The sequence below is a fragment of the Eublepharis macularius genome, chromosome 10 (assembly GCF_028583425.1).
Source record: "Eublepharis macularius isolate TG4126 chromosome 10, MPM_Emac_v1.0, whole genome shotgun sequence".
NCBI lineage: Eukaryota > Metazoa > Chordata > Lepidosauria > Squamata > Eublepharidae > Eublepharis > Eublepharis macularius.
The window spans coordinates 96300111-96325913 of NC_072799.1; the positions used below are offsets into that span (position 1 = coordinate 96300111).

The window sequence follows — 25803 nt, forward strand, 5'->3', positions numbered from 1 at the left end:
GACGCCTCCTCTGCTGTTGTGCGGGAGGGTAAGGCCGCTGCTGGTAGGCAGGATACTGCTGGTAGCCCGGCCGCTGTTGCTGGTATCTGCCCTGGTAATGGTAAGGGCCAGACCGGGGAGCGTACCGTGACCTGGAGGAGGGCTTGTCCGCTGGAGCCAGACCCAAAGACCGCGCCGTCTGCCTGTCCTCTTTTTTCTTTTTCAGGGTCTCGTCGGTGGACTTGGAGAACAGCGAGTCCCCTTCAAAGGGCATGCTCTCCACCCTGGAACGCACCTCTTGGGACAGGGCCGTCGACCGCAACCAAGAGTGGCGCCTGAGGACCACCGCCGACGCCATCCCTCTAGCAGCAGTGTCAGCAGCGTGGCTCCCAGCGTTCATCTGCTGCTTAGACAGCCTCACAGCCTCCGTCTGCAGCAGGGACACCACAGCCTTCTGCTCAGGAGGGAGGTCCCGGGTATAGGATGCCAACTTCTCCCAGAGGTACAGCTGGTACCCTGCCATGATGGTCTGGTAGTTGGCAATCCTCAGACCCAGTGAAGAGACAATGTACTGGCGCCTGCCTATGGCATCCAGCTTCTTGCCCTCCTTATCGGCAGGCACCGAGGAGTGACCCGATCGCCGGGGGTTGAACTCCTCTGTGACCAGGGAGGAAGGTGGAGGGTGCTTCACCAACGCCGGCCAGGTGCCCTGCTTGATCTTGTAAAGCTGCTCGATGCGCTTGGATGTTGGAGGTTGATCACAGGGCACCTGCCACACCTTCTCCACAATCTCCTCAATACCCTCGAGCATGGGGAAGCCAACGTACGCCGGATTGTCCCCGTAAATACGTTTGAGGAGCTTGTCCTTGGTCTGGGGGACTGCTGAAGAGATATCCATCTCGAGAGCCTTGGCCATCCTTGCCATCTGGTCGGTGTAGATGCGGAGGTCCTCGAATGGCGAGTCCGCCGATGGCACTAGCTCCTCAGCTGGCGATGGTTCGGACCAGGACTCCGACTGGTAGCCGCCAAAGCTCTCCACATCCTCCTCATCGGAACCAAGCTGGGATTCCGGAACCTGGAGCGGAGGGGGAGCCCACGCCGATCTCGATGTCGAAGGCCTCGGTTCCGACACGGAGAAGCCCGCAGGTGCCCCCTCCCATTGGCAACGGTATGGCGAGGGGAGGTAGGAAGCCTGTCGATGCCGGGACGCAGCGGACCGGACTAATCGGACAGTGTCCCCGGAACAATGCCGCTCACGACCGACCGGAGGTGGAGACAGACGGGCAGGCGACGGACGGCTCCGACGAGGAGACGGGCTCGGTTCCAGCCTCGGCGACCGAAGGGGAAGCGATGGTCGGCTCCGACGGTGCGGGCTCGGCTCCGGCCCCGACGAGAATTCTGCGGGCACCGTCTCGAAGGCCATCGGATCCGGCACCGGCACGGAGATGTCTTCTGGCTCCGGGGAGCCCAGATGAGGGGAAGGCGTGTGAGGAAGCACGATGACCTCCTCCTGAGGAGCGGGACGCGGCGACCGATGATGCTTGGTCTTCTTCTTCTTCTTCGCTGGTTCCGAAGAAGACCTCGGAACCGACGCGCTCCTCGCCTTCGAAGGGGACCTCGGCTTCGACCTCTTCGCCTTGATCGGAATCGAACCGGTCGTCGGTTCCGACCGGGGACTCGGTACCAGGATCCTCGGTTCCGAAGCTGGTCTCGGATCCGACCTGGTAGATGACGCGCTACGGGGCGGCCGCACCGGTCCCTGCGCCGGAGAGGCCGCTCTCGACGCCGAGGTACTCGGGGGACGTGGTTTCGACCCCGACCTCGCGGAGGCCACTGAGCCAGCTTTTGATTGCCGTTCGGCAGAGGGGCTAGGGCCGGCCTTGGACGGACGTAACGGAGTTCCCTCCGACATGACCTTCTGCCACAGGGAGGAGTTCAGTCGGGCCTTGCGCTCCTGCCGGGCCTTGCTGGTGAAGCCCTGGCAAATCTTACAGGCCGATACATTATGGGTCTCCCCCAAACAAAACAGGCACAGTTCATGGCCATCGGTCTTGGCCATTTTCGTGTGGCATTGGAGGCAATGCTTGAAGAGAGCCTTTGAGGCCATCTTCAGGGGCACGCGAAAGGAAGGTCAGAAACAGTCCGAGTCAAATTACCGAGTCCACAACAAGGTCCAAAACGAGATCCGAAGAATAGTCGAGGTCACGAAGTCCGAAGTCAAAAGTCCAAGCAATCAGTCAGAATAAAGCACAAGCACAAAAAAGCACAGAGCAACGAAGCTCACGTTCTCTCCAAGCGGCGGCAAGAAGAGAACTGAGGGAAGGGGCCGTTGGTCGCTGGAGGATCACGTGACCGTTTGGGCGGGAAACGGTCGCTGAGGCGCGCGACAAACGGCCCCTTCGGAGCCATGGAAGCTCTAGAAAATTCTCCGGCGGCTGGCCTGCGCCTGTGCAGTCCCCATGTGTGGAGGCACAGAAGAACGAAGATGAAAAGAAGTTAGCCTTGCTGGTGTTCATCCCTTTCAACAAGATGGTTGTGCTGCGGCAGTAAGCAAATCTGAAGTAGTAATAAATAAAATTCAACGGGCTGGGAGGCCGGGAGAGGAATCACAGCTACGGTGAGAGCACATGAAACTGCCCTAAGAGGAATCAGACCATCAAGGCCCGTCTTGTCCACCCCGGCTGCAAGCAGCTCTCCAAGGTCTCAGGCAGAGGTTTTGCGCATCACCTATGACTTGATCCTTTCAAGGGGAGATGTCGGGGATTGAACCTGGGAAGGTTTGCATCCAAGGCAGATGCTCTGCCACTGAGCTGCAGCCCCTCCCGAGTTGCTTCTCTCTAATCATCTCCCAGGTACTAGACAACCATTGAGAGGGAACACACATGCAACGGACTACACTGTTTCCAATATTCACAATTACAATGGACATGCATGGAGGAAGGGGGAGAAGAGAATCGCATTTTTCCAGAGCAAAATGATATGTTTGTCATGTGATCTGACAGTGTTTGGGAGCCTACCAACACAGACCTGCCCATCTATCACACCTTGATGATCTATTTTGGAAAGATCATTGGAAGATCTCTTCTATTTTCAACACACTCTCCCAGTAAACAACAGGAAAAAAGGAACAAACAATTATGTACCAAAGTTGGAAAACCACCATTCCTAACCATGTATAGTGCAAAGATAAAAGCATAAATTGAGTTGCTGAAGAAATTAACATTCTATGAAAGATTTATGATGAAATCATGAGTTGCTGTTCTGGCATGGGTCACTTTCAGAGCAACATCATAAATCGCAAAAGTCTCTGTGTGTGCAAAGACATGTACCGATTGCTTCTTGAGTTAACACTTGACAGTATGCAATTACTTCAAGATAACTTTCCTTACATGAACACTACGACCCATCAGTTATAGCAGTTGCCAAGCCGTAAACTACTCACTCCACTGTTAGAAATTTTATACAGACGTTTGCAGGAAGTCTTGGATCTTTTAAGGAAACATTTCCCCACCTTTATCAACTGGAACACTACAAGGCGAATTCTATAGGAAGCCTCAAGAGAAATTAAATTTAAGTACCCATGAGATTAAGAATTACATACACTGTTTTTGCTTTCCTCATTTATACATTCTAAAATAAGACTGTAAATTTCATGAAAATAAATGGAGTTTTTAACTCTTAGATGTTAGTCTGATTGATGCGAAGACTAGATTTTTCTCTGAAGGAAAGAGAGTGAAGATAATTGCTATTTGTAAATTACATTCTTATGCATGAGATGTGTGTGTTGATTTCTTACATTGGTGGCTGCATCCAGTAAGTACAAAGCGCAGAATGTAGTGTCAAACTCCGATAACCATGTTATATTGACATTTTAAAAAGCTCCTCACCCTCCATGCTCACATGGTTTCAATAGCCTTCAACATCAGTTCAGGTTTACTGTGAAGCAAACTAAACCTCTAAATCTCAAATTCTCTTAAATTCTCTTTTTATTGAAGCTAAAGGACAAACCTATGGGAAGAAAGGGGGGAGAAAGAAGCCAGCCAGACTGGCATGTTCTGGCGATCTCAAATCGAAAAGTCAGGAGACCACTGGTAGAACACAACCGGAGGTTTGCAGGGCTAGACACCCCATAGAGAAGCACGTGAGGCTTCCCTGTGGTATGCCTGAACACATTCACGTTTACACATGCAAAGACTTCCATAGCCTCGGTTGGATCCAGCCAGCTTTTTCACTCCATTCCCTTTGCTAGCATCGCCACCGAGCCACGTGGCTTTTGCCAGGGCAGGTCCCAGGATTCCCAGGCAGAGCCTTCGCCCCTTTTGTCAGGACTGGGGAAGCCGGTTGGATTCGAGCCCCATCTTCTATTGCACACCCACCTGGTGCTTGATCGTATCTATGGTCGATACATTTGTGTGCACAGCAGTGTGTCTGCGTGTTTCGGGGGGGGGGGGGTGCAGTTGATCAAACCCTATATGAAGAGAAAGTTAACGCTTTTCTTCTCTATTTTAAATACTGTATTTTTTTTTTTGTTTCCAAACCTCAGGTCACCTTTAACGTCGTTCCCCAGGAAATCAAAGTTACAGTTTTTTACTGTTTAGTGATCCAGAGGAACATCTCTGTAAGAATGGGATGTTTTCTCTACATTATTCATTTGATAACTTCAGAATAAGTTGTGTAATAATGGTACATTCCTCTTTGTACAAACACTGAAATAGCTGTGACTGAAAACACTGGCTGGCATTCGTTGCAGTCCACGCGGCCTCAAGTGAGGATTAATTCCTATCACCTTCACTAATTATTTACCCCACCGAGTGCACTATTACAGGCATTTTTAAAAAAAAAGTTACTTCACATAAACATTTTAGATTTGAAAGACCTTCAGCCTCCATGCATTTCCCTTACATGTCAATTAAAATAATAACAAAGTGAGAAAAGTCAAACATTACAGTATCTCCCCTCCTCCAACCCACTCTCCTCACACAAAACCTTTTATGTATGAAAAGAATAAAGCACGCAGAACAATCCATCTGTAATTAGCTTCCACCAATAAAGCTCGACAATGCAAAGTGAATAGGAGTGCAGAGCAATTTAGAGGAGGTCCATTTGCTACTTAAGACTTTAAAGAGCTAAGAGGGTCAATCAAATATATTTGAAGGGAAGGGCACACCTTTGTGGCACGCATCATGCAACGAACTGAAAAACATAAAAGGGAAACCAGAAACCTCCCTCTAAAAACTGAGGAAAAAATACATGCCGCAATGGAATTCTATGGCTGCACAACTGAAAACACTTTTTTAAAAAAGCAAATGCTTAATACTTTCTGTTATCTTTATGCTACAGTAAAGTGTGATTTGGGGTGCCTGACGAAGACAGTGCCCGCTACATATTCTGCACATTATGATGCCCAACCTCATTTCAACTACATGGATTCAGACAAATCTTTATTTGACCTTCCATTCAGCTTCGCAACCAAAATAACGTAACTATAAAAATAGGTCACGCTAATCCAGTGAAACATACGGCATACCCACAGACCAGATTTAAAAGAGCCAGTTCTGTTACCTTTCTTCCCGAGAGTCTAAAAAATGAACTTGCTTTCTGCAGCAAGCGCAACTACGTTTTCATCCTTTTTAGAAACCATTTTGATACAGGTTAGCAACACGGGTAAAAGCTACATTTTGAAGTTGCACATGTGTCTATGCTGCCAATAATACAGTATTTATACATCTGGCCGTTTTTCTCTGCATGACAATGGAAGACGTATTTTTATACCCCAAATTACACCATACCGAAATTCATAATCAATTTCTCACAATAGGAAGTAACAACCTGCACAAACTGCTGTCGGATACGTTTTCTTCTTCACGTGTCCCATCCCCCGCTTCTGGTCTATCGAGCCAACGTGTGCCTCCGCTGTCCTCCGGGGTGAACTCAAAGGCGGGCGCTTCAGAGCTAGATGACATCGGCCAAGAAGGTGAATTCTGGCAATCCTGGTGGCTGGACCCTTGGAAGCCCATGGGTGTCAGAGGTAGGGCTGGGTTCCCTGGATGTAAAAACTTCACCCCACCAGTGCTGGCATTGTGTCCTGTGTCCCAGAAGTCTCCCAGTTGGCAGTCAGCGCTACAGTGAGGAGTCAAGTGCTGGTGACTGAACCACCTCCATCTGATTTTTAAAATCTGCTTCACATCGAACTCTTTACGAGAGCCAGACATCTTCAACGAGCACAAGTTATCGTCTAGGCAACGGGGGAAGCAGCAGCACATAAAAAAGATTTGTGCATCCAACCAGGACAAGAGAAACGCATGGTCTGCCTATTCATGGCCAGCGGAGTGGGGGGGGGGAGACTTTGCATTCAAATGCAGATAGAAAACACTCTGACTGATCAGCAGAGACGGGCCCCCCCACCACCAAACCAGAGGGAAAATCACTTCCCTCAGAAAAAACTACATCAAAGCAGCCCATTCATTCCTGCCCTCTTAGCATTACAGTTCTAACAGCATCTATTAGAGCGCTTTCTAAGGCTGACACACACATACACACACACACTCGTCCTAAACCACTAACGGGGTGGGGGGTGGGGGGGAATGCAACTCCTTTGCTGCAGTCTCAGGATCTGCTACTTGTCCGGTTAACTCTTTCCTGTACAAAATCTTAGGGGGGAGGGCACACACACACACACACACACACACACCACCGTCATGATTTTTAAAAGCCACTAGAACACTCAGAGGAAACCATCTGAGAACAGGGGCAAGCTGAATGTAGGACACATTCTATTTTTCCCTTCAATACAAAACATTTATATGTAATGTTTCAGAATGAAAACAGACAGCTAAAGTATCTCTGCTATCAGTTATTTGAAGTCCTTCTTATACTTAATTACTGAATTTTGGTTTTGTGCCACACCTTCAGAAAACTCGGCACGGTTTACCCAGGCTCCCGAGCAGCCTCCCTTTCCGGGCAGTGCCAGGCTGTATTTTTCAGAGAGGTGGAAGAGTTTTGAGAGCAGCACTGCTGCTCAGGTTGGGTACACTCATGGCCACTTACACCCCTTACAGGTCTTTTGTTTCAAAAACCTGCGAATTCTGTTTGGCCAGACATGGCAACAGGACAACAAATATCTGTGCATACTTTGTCATATATTTAAAGCTAACTAATGGTTTCCTTTGCACCATCTCATAACAGTCCTGTAAGTTGCCGCTTATCTATCCCGAATTAAAAGGCCCCTCATGGAAGTGCAGTCTTAGCCACGGGGCTAAGACTCCTCCTGGGCCCTGCGCAGACACTCAATGCAAAGGTGAGAACACTAAAACATTGTTTGTATCTTCTGGCCTTAATATAACGCACTGTCATTTACAAATCCTTAGACCATATGACAGTACTAGAAATGAGAACAGGTAACCAGGGTCAACAACTCCAATTATATTTCAGCCAGACATAAGTAGAATTTATTTTCTTCTGAAGATTTATTCCCTTATATTTGTCTCGAAATAAGCAGAATAGTTGAAACAGAATATTGGTTTTATTAACATTAATTTTACATGGACTGAAAGCAGGGATTTCCCATGCTGCACTGGGCTTCTAAAGGCAGCAGGATTAATTTATTAAGAGCTGCCAACTGAGCGCTCTTACTTTTGCTCAGAGTATGCTTTTTTGAGAGATTAGGCAGTGAAATAACTTGCAATGCAATTAATCATCATTTCTTCACATATGCAACTCCTAAATAATAAGGAGACCGGGAAAAGTGGCTTGCATCAAAACAGAGTTCAGTGATAAAACTCACAAGTCCGAGGCAGCAGCGCATTTTAGAGGATTTAAGACCCATTCACACAACCAGGCGGAACACGTGGAACTGACCTCCTGCTAGCACCAGGACCTGCCGTCACCAAAACCCAGCATAAACACGGCATACAGACATGGCACCAGGACTCATCTGAGAGCGCAGATTCCTAAGACCTTTTCAACACACACCCCAATATCAATGATGTGAACAAATCCAGACTGTGCTCTGCTGAATCATCAACTGCAACCAATACCCACTACTGTTCTGCTTCAGGCAGGAGCCGGCGTTGGCAAGGTTTATGCTGGCAGATAACTGGAGCCAGCTGGCAGGGCAGGATGCCAGAGCTGGATAAGCAGAGTCTGTAAGACACAAGAGTTGTCGAGGGCAGGCCAAGATCAGCAGTCAGAGAAGCAGTCTGATAAGAGCAAGCAACAGGTCTGTGTCCCAGGGAATGCGCTGAAGCCACGGTGAAGGGCCCCTCCCGCACGCTCTCATACGCTGTGGGTCTTGCGTGAAGCTGCTACAAGTCTCCTCTGGCGGAGTCCCTCCTTCCTCTGGAACGGCTGGCCGGGGCTGAGCTCTCAGGCTTGCTGACCTGCATCTTGTCAGTAAGCCCCTTCGGTACGTGTGCCGACAGCACTCTCGTGGGCCTGGGGATCCTGGAGGGGACAGGGCAGCTGGCTGATCCTGAACTGCTGGCTCTGGGTGGGGAGAGGACACCTCCTGGCTGCTCAGCTGCAGCCGGCTGGGGGCTGACAGGCCTGGAATCCAGCTGCTCTTCCTCAGAGGAGTCGGAGCTGTTCCACAACAATTACATTTTTATCCCCGGTCTCCAAGGAGCTCAGTGTCAGACGATGGATGACAGGCTACGGCAGATAGACCCCTGTACCATCACAGCAAGAAGCCAGGCTCTTGGTTAGAAGGTTTCATTCAGGAATCAGATCATTTCCACAGATATGTCCATAGGATTACTCAGAAGCAAGGTAAGCAACTAAGCAGTAAAAACAGGTTGACGGGAATGGCAACACATGGGAAAACCATTCCTCTTAACGAACACATTTACTCCTCCCCCCTCCCATCAGTAAAACAGGACTTTTGGCACGAACCCATCCTGAGAACGTCTCACATATTTTTACTACCAAGTCTAGACACTGAGAAAGCAGGAGATCAAAGTTGAAACACAGTAATTCATGCAAGCGAGCCGTGTACAAGATCAGAAGCACTGAGAGCTTCCAAAGCCGTTAGATAAGACTCCCGCAGCTTCAGTAAGCCTGTGAGAGCAAAGCAGTTATGGCACTGGCAATATGACATCAAGGTACAGCCTGAAACACTGGTTCAGAACAACAGGTCAGCATCAAATAATGGCATGGATGGGGCACAGACACGGCACTCAGGGCAGCATTCCTGGTTCTCTCTTCTTCCATTTTATCCCCACGACAACCCTATGAGGTAAGTCTAGGATAAAACAGAGACTATCCCAAAGTCACCCAGTAAGTTTCATGGCCAAATGGGAATGTGAACCTGGATTTCCACCAGAGACCTTTGACCCAAAACCTTATACCCTGAAAATTGTGTTGGTCCCTAAGGTGCCACTGGACTCAAATCCTGCTGTTCTACTGGATTTCCCTCAGTTCTAGTCCAACACTCTAACCCCATATTTCACTGGCTCACTGCAGCAGCATCTTAAAGATGCTAATAACTCTAAAATGGATGAACAAGCTCAAAATTAAAGCATACGGCTAGTCACATGATCAACAGCTTATGCTGAAAACACAGCAAGGATCTATCTGGTTCTTTATGAATATGATAAAAGTTCAGTAGATCCAGTACACTTTTCCCACAGTCCTTTGGCTTCCTTAGAGACTCAGTTAAGCTCTGTGTCTTTCTCTTTCTCATCTACCCTTTGACTTGGATCCCTCCATCCCCATAACTGATAAAGACTCAACACAACAGAGACAGCTCCTACATCTTGTTCTCAATCCATGCCAGAGCCTGATATACCAAGATGCTGAAACTGATTCTTCGAAGGTTGTTTGCAGGCAGTTTGTGGGCAGGGCGACCTTTTCCTCACTCTGCTTTCAGTTTGGCCTTAGAATTGAGGCTCCGCCCCAAGAACAGTGGGTTCAATTAAGAGTTTTCAGGTCAACTAGAGCATGGATACAGGAAAAAGAATTGTTCAAAGAAACTCTCTCCAGAGCTGTACCTTAGCAATAAAATGGCACAGAACAGGTTTGGGGAGGGAGCAGAGTGAGATAGGAGACAGTTTACATTTTTTCACAAGTGCACCAATTTGTTTAGTTCATTTATATCCCACCTCTTAGCTCAAAGAATCAGCTAACAAAATAAAGAATGATAAAAAAATAAAGCTGTGAGTCCTTGTTGTGACAAAAGGTTAGTGGTTCCAGCTCAGCCCAGGCTTTCCAGTCCAGATGCAGTTTATCGTCAGGCTTCCCTAGAGGACTCTCTCAGGCTCTCCACTTCATCAGACACAGCTATAGAAACTGAAGGTCTTTATCAGCAATCCATACTAGTAAAACGGTACAGAGTAATTGCCTGGAATGCCAAAGCCAAGTCCTCCCCGAAAGGTCATACCTCCAGTCCCTTCCCCCCAGTCCAAACAAGAGTCAGTTGAAGTGGGCGCGAAAGTCCTGAAAGAGAGGCAGAGCTGAAATTCCCAGGGTCTGTTCCCAGACACACTGCTCCAGCTGCATTGATAACACCACTCGGCCTAAGCAAAGCAAGATACAGTGAAGGGTGAAGCTACCCCACTCCCCTTCCCCGCAGCAGCAATACATTCCCAGGTATGGCAGGCAGGCTGGCTTGCCTGCCTGACATTAATGGACATGCAAACCAGCTGGAAGAAATTGTGGAAGAACTGACACACCTCTTCCCCAGAGACTTGGCTATCAAGTTATAGCTCCCATGCAGAATGTTCCTTGGGTCAAATCTCACTCCTGACAAGGCGAACAACCTTCCCTCAGTGTCCACACCCAAGCATAATACACAAATAAGGCTACCAACTTCCTTTACTGGGCTGATGACATAATGCATGTGGAGCACTTTGAAGAATGCTAAAAGTTCTATGGAAATATGGAAATGAGTTACACCACTACATTAAAATAACTGCAACAGGCATACTTCCTGAACACATATCCTAAATATTTAAGAATGGCCTATTTCATATTTCCATAAAAGTACACTCCTTTTAAATTAAAATGGTTCTTCTGGAGAACCACCCACCAGTTTGTTTCAAGCTTGAATGAGAGTAAGAGGAATTTCTGTTTGCAAAGGAAAGTCTATTTTAGCCAGTTGAAATAGCCAGACTCCATATGAATGAAAGAGACGGACAGTGCAATCCTCCGCAGAATTAATCTAGCCTAAACCCATTCATTTCATACTCTGCATAGGATTGCACTGTGACATTTAACAAACTGTTCTGTATCTTGAAACCAAAGATAAGATCTTATATGTTAAAGGAAATAAGACAGCACGAATGATAACATAAGGGCACTAGGATGAATCACTGCGTGGCGAAGCCTGCTTTTTGTGCTTCCGGCACTTTTAAAAAATAACCATTTCAATTCTGTGGCAAGCATACCCTTTCGATATGACAGTAGCCTTTAATATGGCTTCATCCCACAGTGTTACTACTGCTAAAGGTTCGACACCACATGGGCAAGGCTCGTCACAAGGACCCTTCCTACACAACCATCTCTGGACTGGGACTGTGTGTGATGAACAAGCGGAAAGCGCCCTTGTCACTGGCCCCGCCCACATGGAGTGAACTGCTAAAAAAGGACAGCAGGGCCGTAGCCAAGCCCAGGAAGTGGTTCCCCGGCTGCCACCATCATGTCCAAGAAGGACAGCCTGTGCCTGCTCTGACGTACGAACGTATCTACCATGGAATGCATTCGTCACTTGGAATGCGAGAAGCAGCAATCCTCAGAAATGACACTTAGGCAAATGACACTGATGCAAATGGAAATCTGCTCAAGCATTTACAGAAAAAATCCTTTGAAACACCTCTGTGCTTATTCCCTAATCCTGTATTGTTCAGTCACTTGAATGTTGTTTACTTCCATATGTAGCTGTACAAAACGGCAGAGGTTACACCAGACAATCATCAGGGGAATAAGTCACCATCTATTACATCAAAATGAAACCTCAGGCCACGTACAATAAGAGCAGGTTTTTCTCACCACAGCTTATACAGACATGGCTTTAATTAGGGGGGGGGGGCGGGATCTAAGGCTGCTTCATCAGAGCTACTTTGATCCCCCTACAGCTTTGTTTTGAAGCAGTGACAGTTATGTCATTCCCAACTTTTTCACTTGGTTTGGTGCAATCGTGTTGGAAAGACTGCCGAGTTGCTGCCAAGTGGCTGCTGTATGGCTCCCGCTGGCTGTGGAGTGCATTTAAGGGAGCGAGGGGCGCGCGCTCCCTCTGACCTCCACCAGCATGCTCCCCTCACTCCCCTAAATGCACTCCGCAGCCAGCGGGAGCCGAGCACGCCGGCAGTGGCAAGAGGGAACCCAGCAGAGTAGATGAGATGCCTGGAGAAACCACCTCATCCCTCTTCAGCCTGGCAGAGATTCTTTTTCTAGGCATCTCATCTAGTCCACTCGGCTCCCTTTCACCGCCACTGACACACTCGGCTCCCTCTGGCTACCGAGTGCATTTAGGGGAGCACGATCCTCTTGCCGCTGCCAGCGTGCTTGGCTCCCTCTGGCTGTGGAGTGCATTTAGGGGAGCGAGGGGAGCGTGCTGGCGGTAGTCAGAGGGAGCCAAGTGCATTTAGGGGAGCAAGGCGAGTGAGCTCCCACTCGTCACTGCCAGTTTGCTCAGCTCCCTCTGACCGCCGCCGGCGCACTCAGCTCCCTCTGGCTGTGCAGTGCATTTAGGGGAGCAAGGGAAGCATCATGGCGGCAGCGAGAGAGAGCCGAGCACACCGGCAGCGATCAGAGGGAGCCCAGAGCGCCGGCAGCAATCAGAGGGAGCACACTCCCCTTGCTCCCCTAAATGCACTCGGCAGCCAGAAGGAGCCGAGTGCGCCAGCAGTGGCGAGAGGGAGCCAAGTGGACTAGACGAGACACCTAGAAAAAGAACCTCTGCCAGGGAGAAGAGGGTTTCTCTCCCTCTTCTCCCTGGCAGAGGTTCTTTCTCACTACACTTCCCGTGGAAACTTACGGGAAACCAATGTGTGTCCTCCACGTGTCAGGTGTCTCATCTAGTTTGGCTCTGTGTTCACTGAGACTTACTCCCTAGTAAATATGCACAGGACTGCAATTTTTCCATGAACTCAGGACAACAGTCTTCTTTTAACATCAATTACCTTTAGCACTAAACTTAAGTGAAGTCCAACTTGGAAAGATTGTGAGCATGATTTTAAAAAGCAAGTTACCTATATTGCTTTTCTAGATATACAGTTCCATACTCTTCTCCTTTGAGACATTCCAGAAATAAGAAGAGTCCTGAAAAAGAAAAAAGACAGTTACTGAATAACATGAAGTAATGCATGAAGTAATGCATGAAGTCCCACCCCTGCCCTGGATGGGACACCACTGGCAACTTTGCCAGTGGTAAAGAGTCTGGGTGTGCTCCTGGATGCCTCCCTATCGATGGAGGCCCAGGTCACGGCGGTTGCCAAGTCTGCATTTTTCCATCTTTGTCAGATCAGGCAACTTGCCCCCTACCTGACGCCCCAGGACCTGGCTACAGTGATCCATGCAACGGTCACCTCCAGGCTAGATTACTGTAACTCACTCTACGCTGGGCTACCCCTGGGCCTGATCCGGAAACTACAACTGGTCCAGAATGCGGCAGCACGGGTCCTGACTGGTATACCTTACCAGTCACACATCACACCTGTCCTGCGCCAGCTGCACTGGCTTCCGGTTGAATTCCGAATCAGGTTCAAAGTGTTGGTTCTTACCTTTAAAGCCCTGAGCGGGTTGGTACCGGCATATCTTCGGGACCGCCTCTCCCTGTACGTTCCCCGGAGATCGCTTCGATCAGCGAATAAATATTTACTTGTGGTCCCCGGCCCTAAGGAAGCCCGCCTCGCTTCAACCAGGGCCAGGGCCTTTTCAGTCCTGGCCCCAGCCTGGTGGAACGCTCTGTCAATGGAAACCCGGGCCCAGCGGGACATATTATCGTTCTGCCGGGCCTGTAAGACAGAGCTGTTCCGCCAGGCGTTTGGTGATTGAAGGGGGCGGTGCCATGTCGGCCTCCCATCTTTGGGGTGGGGAAGGTTCTCCCCACCACTGCACCTTGTTAATTTGTTTTATTATTTGTATATGGATTTTAGTTTTTGTTTTTATCGATTTTAACTGTTCACCGCCCAGAGCCCCTGGGGATGGGCGGTATATAAATTGAAATATAAATAAATATAAATAAATAAGAAAATAAAATGGCTGAGGTGCAACTAAGGTGCAGAACATTAACTTGTGAAAGTCCCTTCTGAACGTGTTAAGTTTGGATCCAGCCCACTGATCCCTAACCTGTTTTATTAGGAGGTTCAACTGTGACATTTGGCTCTTAAATCCAGTCTAATCCAGGCCACAAATTAAGCCTTTTTAGAGCTGAGTCTGCTGTTTCTTTTTAGCAGGCACTACATATAAAAAAAAAGATGCTAGTGAAATCTATTACCATGTAAGCATGCTTAAAATTAAGCAATTATAAATATATACTCTCAACACAATACTGCATATAATGCATGTATTAGAAGGTAACCGACCAATTAACTGTACATGACACATACAAAGTGAGTCAGAAAACATCCCGAGGCCACACCAGTCACTTTGACCTGATATTTATGCCAGTTAATGTACCAGCAGCTCCCTCTTGGATACACACCTTAATGCGGTGAGGGGGTTTGAGTGTGTCAGTAAAGCTGACGCAGGCTTGGTCAAGAGTCTAAACTCCTGGAAGAGTCACTCAAGGTGAAATGGTCAAAGCTGAGACACCAAACTAAGATGCCTCCACCCCCTTCAGGAATCGACGGCCACCTCAACAGAAGAGAACTGGATGTTCCAATGGCGATGGGAGCGGAGGAATCCTTGAAGGTCAGCTACTGGGCAGCAGCAGTAGTGGAAGGTGACACTGGTGGAGGATCTCTCACAGACGACGGCAGTGTCACTTCAACTAACCCTGGTTAGAACTGCGAAGCAGAAGGCGATAATGGTAAACCACTTCTGCTAATCTCTTACCTTGAAAACTATGATGAGACAATCCAAAATGAAAAAAGATATAGTGCTGAAAGACAGGACCCCCAGGTCGGATGGCACTCAATTGGATACTGAGGAAGAGCTGAGGATAAGTACAAATAGTGCTATTCTTAATGATGGGACTGGATTAAAGCCGAAAGGACGTCCAGTTGCAGACGTGAATAGATGCAAAAGGAACATCCAAAGTTGTGCGACACACATAATAGGAACATGGAACACGAGAAGTATGAAAACAGGTTAGCTAGAAATCGTAAAACAAGAAATGGAATGTTTAAACATTGCAGTCCTGGGTGTGAAGTAATGTGGACCAACTCAGGATATTTTCAATCAGAAAATTACACAGTGTTTTACTGTGGAAATGAACTCAAAAGAAACAATGTTGCTCTAATAGTGAGGCAAGACATAGCACAAGCAGTTAAGAGCTACAATGCAAAGACTGACCAAGTAATATCAATCAGACTTCAGGGAAAGCCTGTTAACATAACCATCATTCAAGTTTATGCTCCAACTATAGTTACTGAGGAGGAAGAAATTAAAAACTTTTACGCAAATGTCCAAGAAGGAACTGATCATACACCTAAACAATATATGCTGATAATCATAGGTGACAGGAATGCAAAAGTAGGAGATAAAGCAGAATCAAATGTAGTTGGAAAATTTGGACTAGGATCATAAAATGAAGCAGGAGAGCAGTGCACAGAATTTTGTGACATCAACAACCTGTTCATTGCTAAGACATGTTTCAGGCTACCAAAAAGATGATTATATATGTGGAAATCACCAGGTGACCAAAATAGGAACAAAATAGATTATATAATTGGAAGCATAAGATGGAGAAGCTCTATTCTCTCTGCTAAAACAAGACCAAGAATTGATTGCGATACATATCATGAGTTGCTAATATAAAAAAATTAGAATAAAGCTGAAGAGAAACATTAAAAGAATCATAGTGCCAAAACACAATCTAAAAAATATTCCTGAAGAATTTAAAGAGCAGGTAAGGAACAGATTTGCAATACTGTTTAATTGATCGTGAGCCAGAAGAACTATGGGCTGAAACCAGAGATATTATCAAGGAAGAATGTGCAAAGACTATTCCTGTAGCCAAAAGAAAGGAGAAGCCTAAATGGATGACAGAGGAAACTCTTAAAATTGCAAAAGGTAGACGAGAAGCAAAAGCAAAAAGCGATAGAAATAGGGTCAAAATTCTAAATGCAGCTTTTCAGTGACCTGCATGCAGAGACAAAGAAACAAAACACCTGGAGTAGATGGAATACCAATAGAGCTATTTCAAACTGCAGAAATGGAGTCCATCAGAATCTTAACAAGAATCTGTCAACAAATATGGAAAACAAAACAATGGCCCACTGACTGGAAACGCTCAGTCTTTCTCATTCCAAAAAAAGAGGATGCCAAAGAGTGCAGCAACTATCGGACAATCATGTTAATTTCCCACACAAGCAAAGTGATGCTCAAAATTCTACAGCAAAGACTCTTACCATATACGGAACAAGAGATGCCAGATGTTCAAGTTGGATTCAGAAAAGGAAGAGGCACAAGAGATCACATTAAGAGCCAGTTTGGTGCAGTGGTTAAGAGCGCGGGACTCTAATCTAGAGAACCAGGTTTGATTCCCCACTCTTCCACTTGCAGCCAGCTGGGGGACCTTGGGTCAGTCACAGCCTCTAGGAGCTCTCTCAGCCCCATCCACCTCACAAGGTGATTGTTGTTGTGAGGATAATAACAACATACTTTGTAAACTGCTCTGAGTGGGCGTTAAGTCATCCTGATGGGCGGTATATAGATCAAATGTTGTTGTTATTATTATTGCAAATTTATGAGGGCTAATGGAACACACCAGGGAATTTCAGAAGAAAGTACGCCTGTGTTTTATAGATTATATCAAAGCTTTTGACTGTATGGATCATGAAAAGCTATGGAGAGTCTTAAAAGATATGGGGGTGCCACAACATCTGGCTGTTTTGATGCGCAACCTGTACTCTGGACAAGAGGCTACTGTCAGGACAGAATATGGGGAAACAGAATGGTTTCCAACTGGCAAGGGTGTCAGACAAGAATGCATATTATTGCCCTATCTGTTTAACCTCTATGCAGAGTATATCATAAGGAAAGCTGGATTAGATCTAGAAGACAGTGGAGTGGAAATTAGTGGAAGGTAGCAATTTGAGATATGCAGATGACACCACGCTACTAGCAGAAAATAGAGAAGACTTGAGACGACTACTGATGAAAGTTAAAGGAGAAAGTGCCAAAGCAGGATTACATCTGATCATCAAGAAGACAAAAAGTAATGACTATTGAGGAATAACACAAACTGAAATTTTCTATTCCTTGGCTCAATCATCAACCAACAGGGAGACTGCAATGAAGAAATCAGATGAAGACTGAGACTTGGCAGAGCAGCTGTGAGGGAGCTAGAGAAGATCCTTAAAGATCAAGATAATACAAACTATGGCATTCCCCACTGCCATGTATGGATGTGAAAGTTGGACAGTGAAGAAAGCTGGCAGGAAGAAAATTTATTATTTTGAAATGTGCTGGAGGAGAGTTTTGCGGATACCATGGACAGCCAAAAAAACAAATAAGTGGGTACTAGAGCAAGTCAAGCCTGAATTCTCCCTAAAAGCTAAAATGACAAGACTAAAGCTATCATACTTTGGTCATATCATGTGAAGACAAGATTCTCTGGAAAAGTCAATAATGCTAGGAAAAGTGGAAGGCAGTAGGAAAAGAGGAAGACCTAAAACAAGATGGCTGGACTCAATCAAAGAAGCCACATCCTCCAGTTTGTAGGATCTGAGCAAGTCTGTTAATGATGGGATGTTTTGGAGGTCTCTCATTCATAGGGTTGCCATAGGTCGGAGGCGACTTGACAGCACATAACACACACATGTACCAGCAGAAGCAAAAACCTACTGAGTTACCATCTCAGGGTACACTTGCGTCAAAATTTACTTAAAACACACACAGGAATTATTTATCCAATTATACAAATCCTGTAAAACTCCAGTAGCATAGTGGAATAGTAAGAAACTCTTGCAAGATGTGTTAGTTACCAATCCATTTTAACCACCTTGCACACTCATCCAGTTGTTAATGAGCAGGATTTTTCTAGTCAGTGCATCCTTACGAGCAAGGTGGAGATCTTAACTGGCAAGTGATTCTGCTTGCTATTCCAGTTTTGTTCACATGGACTACAAGGCTCTTATGTTAGGGGGGGGGGGGGAGGGATCACAGCTTGCGTTTAAAGAATAAAAGCATCCCACATCCTCTCCCTTTAAAGATACAGACCCCAGACTTGAAGCAAAAAACTTCATTGCATCCTGCCTGGACTTGCCCAGCAGATAATTATATTCTGAGACAAAATTTTGTTTTTTCCCCTTCTTTTATGTTAATATAATTATGTAATTATATGTCTGTGATGAAACAGCTTTGCTTTCAGACAGGGGTGACTTGAGCTACACCTCTTGTTAACTTAGAGAGATCCACCTAAGGGGCTCAGCAGCGTCCAGGTTGCAGCTCCTGATAAGAGTTGCACTGTCTCCGTGACAAGATACGGGCACCTGAACACTGGGGAAATGCACTGCCCAGAGAGATCATCTTTGGCCTCAACATAAAAAATGAGTCAGTCTGTCCCTCTCTCCGTCTTAGAGAGCATCATGGACGGAAAGGCCCTGAACGGAATATATAAAAAATGTGACACACACACCCCCCCCCCGGCAGAGCGTCTGCATTAGTCCTCCCTTTCTCAGAAACAGAATTCTATTCTTAACGAGGAACGATAAATCACCACAGATGCAGATGGATTTTCCACTCTCCTCTTAGTCACCAATAATCTAACCTATTGCCTGGAAAAGGCAGCCCACCGCAACAGCTGTGACACACACACACACCCTCCCTCCCTCCCCCTGCCATCCCAGCTCCCACATCCCCTTAATCTATTGTACTTGACAAAATAACATGGAGCAGCAGGGGAAGGAAACCCATCTAATCTCTCTGCACAGGTCACGAACCACAGTTCATGGTAATTAAGTTTTAATTACTGTGGTGCTGCTTTCCATTAACTCCCCAGGTCACAGGAACCCCTTGCCGGAATAAGAGCCGGCTGCGGTTACGATACTTACCGATGAACCAGCATATTTAGACTGTAACTGGACTCGAATCTGGAGGATATTCTCAGTGAATTCAACAGATTTGACTTCTAAGATATCCAGAACAAAAATCAAGCCGCCTAAGGGCTCAAAACTCTTTGTATGTAAGCCTGAATACGTGCCAAGTTTATCACGACCAAGATCAAAACCTGAATCTGAACACATGCAACAGCCTGGCCAAGGGTGGCTGCCCCCTCGCCTCTTCCCTCTCCGGGGATGCGGGAGGTCTGACTGTGCAGGATTTGCCTGGGGGGCGGGCGGGCGGGGGGGGGGGGGGTCGCACTACGCAACCACAAGCCCAGCCTCTCGAGGTCATGTTAGTTCTCTCGCTGGGTCGGTACTTACAACTGAAGTCATTAAAGAGACTGACAGCACTTTAAAGACTGACAGAGTTTTATCCCAGCTTTTGGGGGCTAAAGCCCGCCTCCTTAGATGAGTCACTCAGTGCATCTGAAATAGCCGCGAGTTCTAATCGAGCTGACCTTAAACTAGAGCGAAATTTTATTAAGCTTTCAAATGCCACAAAACCGGATTAAAGAATCGCTGAATGGGTCGAAATGAAACCTGCCCTGCACGTAGGGCCAAGCGGTTAAAAGGCAGGACGCCCCTTCCCCCTCCTCAATTGAACGCTGCTGCATCCCAAAAGACCCTCCGGGAGCGGGAGAGATCGTGGAAAACACCGACGGGAGCCTTGCGGCATCTAACAGGCCGGCTAGGTTCTATTTCGGCGGGCTCCGGGCTCCAAGGGCGGCGGCGGCGGCGGCGGCCAGCCCGAGGTCCCGCGTCTCCACAAGGGCGCTGCTGCGGGCCACAAGCGCCGCGGACGAAAGGGCGCTCTGCACATGGCCAGGAGCCCTCCCTGCGAGCTCGCGGGGCTCCCCCTGCCTCTCCTCTCCCCCGCCCCGCCCCCCGGGCGGCCCAACCGGCTCCCGCGGCTCAACCCGCGCCCTTCCCCTCCTCCGGCCTCCGAAAGGCGAGAGAGGCCGGCCGGCCGGCCAGCCGCCCCCCACCCACAGCGCAGGCCCGCGGGCGCCGCAGCTGAGGAGAGGGCCGGGAAGGCCCTTCTGCTGCTGCTGCTGCTGCCGCCGCCCCGCTTCTCACCTCAGCTGCGGCGCCCGGGGAAGACGAGCGGCTCCCGGCCCGGCCGGCCGCGAAGGCGCGAAGGACGGCGGCGCGCCCGCGCCCGCGCCCCGCCCCGCGCGTGAGGAGGAGCCACGCCCCCTTTCCTCCAGCCCCGCCCACTGAGGTGGGGCGAGACCGCCCGGGAGTCTCTCGCCTCCTGACCCCGCCCCGACCTCAGCCGACCAATCGCCGCCTCGGCCGCTCCAAGGGGCGGGGAGTTCTTTCTAGGCCGCCGATTGGCGTTCCCGGCCGCCCTTGTGCGCGTGCGCTCTTTCGCGGGACGGGGGGGAGGGGCCGCTCCGAAGGCGGGGCCGTTCGAGGGGGCGGGGCGCCGAGGGGCGGGGCTTCTGCGCAGAAGGGGGCGGGGGGGCTCTCGCCGTCGGGGTTGTTTTCGGTCCGTGAGAGGATTTGGCCGCCTTGGGGGGAGCGGGTGGCCCGTGCGGCGGTTGCGTTCCGGGAAGAACACGGTTTAAAAAAACACCGGACGAAGCAGGCGCGAAGGGCCCGGGTGGCCGCCTGAGGGGCTCCGTTGTAGGCCGGGTCTGCGAAGGCTGAACCCCGGCGCCGAGCTGAAGGAAGGACTGTGGTTTATCCGGGGCTTTTTTTCTGGGGAAAGAGGTGGCGGGGCTCAGCGGGTTGCCCTCGGAGAAAATGGTCACATGGCCGGTGGCCCCGCCCCCCTGATCTCCAGACAGAGGCGAGTTGAGACGGCCCTCCGTGCGGCTGAATGCGGAGGGCCGAGTAAATCTCAGCTCCCCTCTGTCTGGAGATCGGGGGGGGGGGGGCGCGGGGCCACCGGCCATGTGACCATTCTCAAGAGGTTCCGGAACTCCGTCCCACCCCGCGTTCCAGCTGGGAAAAAGCAACCGGGTTTATCCCTCTTTGGGTTGGCTGAGTAAATTTGCTGCTGACCTCAGAATCTGCTTTGTGGGGACCCAGATGACGATAAGCCCCCTTGAAGCCCCGGTGAGCCGCTCCAAGTGTTGCGTCCAGTCTAACGCTTGGGGGGTTTGGTTCATTTCTAAATAAGCTCTTGTATATGGTTTTATGACATATTAAATTCTAAATGTCGATTCTTTAACGTAATGTAATATAAGGCAATTTATTATTATACTGATGTCCCTTTTAAACCGTACCCACTATTTTTATTCTCGTAATACCCTTGCTGGTCTCGGACTGTAATAAATTTGTTGTTGTTAATGCTTCAGTTTTGTGTAAACAACACTCAAGCGTCATGGTCCATGTCAGTTGTTGCCAACAGCCCTACGAAGAAGGGTGGCATCGCATCGAGGGTCACCAGCCTCAAATTGGGTGTGGACGTCTCAGAAAATTACAGCTTCTCTTCAGACTACAGAGATCGATTTCCATGGAGGGAATGGAGAAAAAGAAGTCCCGAAGTGGCTACAGAGGACGGATGCTCGAGAACTTCCATTTCTCCTGTGGTATACCACAGCGTTTAAGAGAAATTGATTGTCAGCTGTAAAGACACTGAAGGCCAGAGGCTAAGTGGGGACTGACAGAGGGACGGGATTGTTGGCTGGCATCCTCCTATGGCAGTTTGCCCCGGTGCCAGCCAGTCATTGGTAATCAGTGGGAGGTGGCGTGCCGCCTGGCAAGCACGCACCACTGACAGGCAAACCAGGTGAGCACGCAGTGTGCGCATGCCCAATGAGACATGATGACTGAACACACCTGTTAAAAAGCCTTGGGGGGACCACATGGCTTGGCAAGGCACAGAGAGAGGCAGGCCACAAAGTGCCACCACTGCTGTGTGTGCATGTGGTTCATGCCACACCAATGCTAACAGGCAGATCCCCTGCAAGACAGGGGTGGTTTAGAGCTTCTGCGGCCCTGAACCAAAATCAAAGATGCTCCCCCACACAGCTCCTTTATTCCCGCCCAACTCACTGGTTTGAACCTACCTTATACGGTTTATTGTGAGGATAAAATGGAGATGCGGAGAATGTTATAAGCCATGTTGGGTCCCCTTTAGGGAGAAAACGGGGGTTTAAATGATGTAAATCAATATTTACACCATTAAGGTACCCTAGCCAAAGCAATCCTCGCCTCCACCCCACCCTGGTTGCTTCTGGAACCAGGGCAGTGGAGGCTTTGGGCAGGGGGCAAGCTGCGGCTGCTGGTTACCAAGGAAGGGAGGAAGGCAAGGGTTGAAATGGGGAAAACGAGACTCGTTCTCTGGAGTAAAATCACCCTCTGGAGTGATTCTGGAAACCACTGCGCTGATTTTGGAGCAGTGAAAACTCCCCACCCCCACCGTCTGGTCAGCCGGGAATGTCACCATGGTTGGGCTGCCTGTTGCAGGGTCTGATGGGAATTTCATTCTTCATCATGCCCACTCCCAGCGCTCGTTTGGACTGTGCCTGTGCAACTGCCTCCCACTTAGGGAGGGGGAAAGAGCTTTGCTGTCTGCTCATATCTATGTGAGAGAGATGATTGCTCATATTTGTGTGAAGTGACTGCACCATACATATCTCTGACCCCGTTCTCCATGGTGCCATTGTGGCACCTAAACAGAGATGTGAAGCAGATATTTCTATACCTCCCTCCCATCTAAAACCCATGTCATCTGAAGAAGTGAGTTCTAAAATGCAGAAACTCATGCTAGAATAGTATTTAATGTGCCACTGAACTTCTAATATGCTAAGGAATTATTAGATAGTAATTATACCAATTATTGAAATTATCATCCCTCTATAAACATTGTTGAACAGTGTATCCCATTTTTGTTTTTGTCTTGCTTTGAATTGCCATCGTTTTTATACTGCCCAACCATTAACAATATTGTGCTTTGAAATTAAATGTAAAAAATTAATAACCTCATGTTACCAAATTTTGTTGCTTAGCAAACACCGCAATTGGATCTACTTTAGTTTTAATATTGCTTTTGTTGGAAATTGCAATGTTTGGGGTACTGCAGCAGCAAGAAGGGAAGAAGAGCCTTCTATACAGCAAGGATCACTTAGTTAGGACAGTGAGAGCAGCACCTCTCCTGTTTCCTGGGGGTCATTTCCTTGTCTCCTCTTGAGCTAAACAGGGCAATATCCTGCTGCTTCTCTCTTCTGATATCTCTCTTCTCTAAGATGTAGTCGGATAGTGAGGACTCTTATCTCTCTTCTTCACTCCCAAGTATATATTTCTTAAATAAAGTTTTAGCCTTTTTAATCAGCACACCGTAACTTCTCTGCTTTATTTGCACTCTGCGAACAGCTTTTGCCTTAACACTCAAAAGGAAAATGCTACGTATTGGTATGGCTCCAACTTCAAAAACAACGCTTCACTTTGACAGTGTATGTTCAATATTCAGTTGGTTTTCAAAGAACTGCTTTGGAATAAGAGCTTGTCAATTAAGGGTATTTCAGGCTAAGTCAAACCTAAATATTCGTTATTTAGAGTAATTGTAAAGTATTTCCAAAAGGAAAATATTTAACCTCACTGTGGTATTCAGAATGAGAGGCCTCCAACCGCCCCCCCCAACTAAATCTAGGAAGTAAAACAATCACAAATTGTATAAAAATAATGGCAATTCTCCCCCCCCCCATATGATCTTACATACTAAGAACATGGTAGGGTTGTCAGGTGACAGAGAGCACTTCCCCTGGAGAAAATGGCTGCTTTGGCGAGTGCACTGTATGGCATTATACCCCACTAATGTCCCTCCTCAAACCCCACTCGCTGTAGGCTTCATCCCCAAATCTCCAGGTATTTCCCAAGCACGAGTTGGCAACCCTAGGGCATGGACTAGATTTCTTACTATCCGAGGAATGGGATCCCTAATAGGGCGCTTAGCAGACTTCCGTGTTCTCAGGTGTGACCATCTTGTCTCAGGTGTCACGCTTGCATGCTGGGACAAGGAAGCAAAAATGGGAAGGCATCTACATGATCCAATTTTGTTAATATAAGGACTACTACATTTTCCTTTGGCCTCAGTCTTTTAAATAAGGTACATTTGTTGTTATATTTGGTTATTTCCAACAGGATCGCTTCGCTCTCCAGGATTGGTTTAACAGTATAACAAGGCACCTGTTTGCCAAGAACTGGATGCTGTTTTACATGTTGTAGTGAAAACCGTTATTAAAATTGCTGCAGATGAATAAGAACCAAAACATCTATTTCAGAACTATTCTACTCATTATGTAGAACAATGGCATAGCATTTTAGATCATATAACTTCAGACTGTAGGTGGACTGCCACATGCTTGAACACATTTCCACTCACAAAGCTCCATGTCTCCAGTATAGTACAACATCAGAAGAAGCGATTTAACATAGCCTTCTTCCTGACATACTGATTTGCTACATGCAAGGAGGGTTTTTTTTAAAAATAAATTTTATTGAGAGAAGAAATAGAACTAACAATTGAAAGTGCATAGAACTTATACAAAGTATATTAGACTACATCAAAGAGAGTATGTATAATATATAGTAATAAATTTGAACTACATAGAAGATATAATCAAAATGTATAAAATACTCTTCTTCACTTCCATTATATAAAAAAAGGAAAAATAGAAAAAGAATGAGCTATAATACTTGTAAATATATTTGATAACCTATTTTTAGGGGGATTCAGGATAGGTCAAACTTTAAACATTTTGTATTCAACATTATATTCTGTAACACAATATTTAGTATATTTAGTTATTAGTTTCACTGTTTAGCTTAACTGTTAGTCTATTTTAGTATCAGTTGTCCATTCTGGATTTGGTAGTTAATATGTACACTGAATTAACCAAATTAACATGGCAAGAGAAAAAAAATAAACAAGCAATCCACAAAAGTAAGAAAGATCTCGAGAATTCTATAACATAGTTATTTAGAACAACCATGATTATAATAAGTAACAGAGTAAATAAACTCAGAGTATGCATAAGTGAGACTTTAAACATTTTGTAACATATTTTAATGGTAATTGTACATTCTAAATTTGATAGATTAGCCTATTATATGTACAATAAATTGATCAGATCGTGCGAAGGGAACAAAGAAATAATGAAGGCATAATAAGAACATATAGGAAAAATAAAATACAGAATAAAGAGTTGATAATTTCTCTAGGCTAGTTATGTAAAAAATAGAAAAAAATGAAAGAGAGAATTCTTTTTCTCTGGTTTGAATTTTTAGCAAGCTGTTCCTGTTTTAGACAAGGCCTAATCATGAAAGAAAGCGTCCCATAGCACGGACTGTGCAGGGGGCCTTGCGTTAGCCACTAGTCTCAACACTCGCTCCCCAGCTGTAATAACAGCGACTGTGTGCAGAGCTCGGAGCATGGCTCTAATCTGGCTAGAAGGATGGTAAATAAGCACACTGTCGAAGGCTTTCACGGCCGGAGAACGATGGTTGTTGTGGGTTTTCCGGGCTGTATAGCCGTGGTCTTGGCATTGTAGTTCCTGACGTTTCACCAGCAGCTGTGGCTGGCATCTTCAGAGGAGTAACACCAAAAGACAGAGATCTCTTTCAGTGTCACAGTCACAGTGTCTCAGTGTCACACTGTGACACTGAG

The 25803-nt window shown here is 47.3% G+C and overlaps 1 protein-coding gene across 4 annotated transcripts in view; it reads right to left on the minus strand.

The window, feature by feature from the left end:
• Positions 1 to 20347, minus strand: part of KLHL5 (kelch like family member 5) — a 90191-nt gene extending 69844 nt beyond the window's left edge. For 3 of the 4 annotated variants that reach the window (XM_054989864.1, XM_054989865.1, XM_054989863.1), the window contains exons 1-2: positions 20262 to 20347; positions 13164 to 13233 (exon numbers count right to left, since the gene is read on the minus strand). The gene's annotated coding sequence lies outside the window, so the exon portion shown is untranslated. Of the gene's footprint in view, positions 1 to 13163; positions 13234 to 14970; positions 14995 to 20261 lie in introns of those variants that run through there. The other variant, XM_054989866.1, reaches the window with a different exon arrangement.
• Positions 20348 to 25803: the final 5456 nt, after the last annotated feature.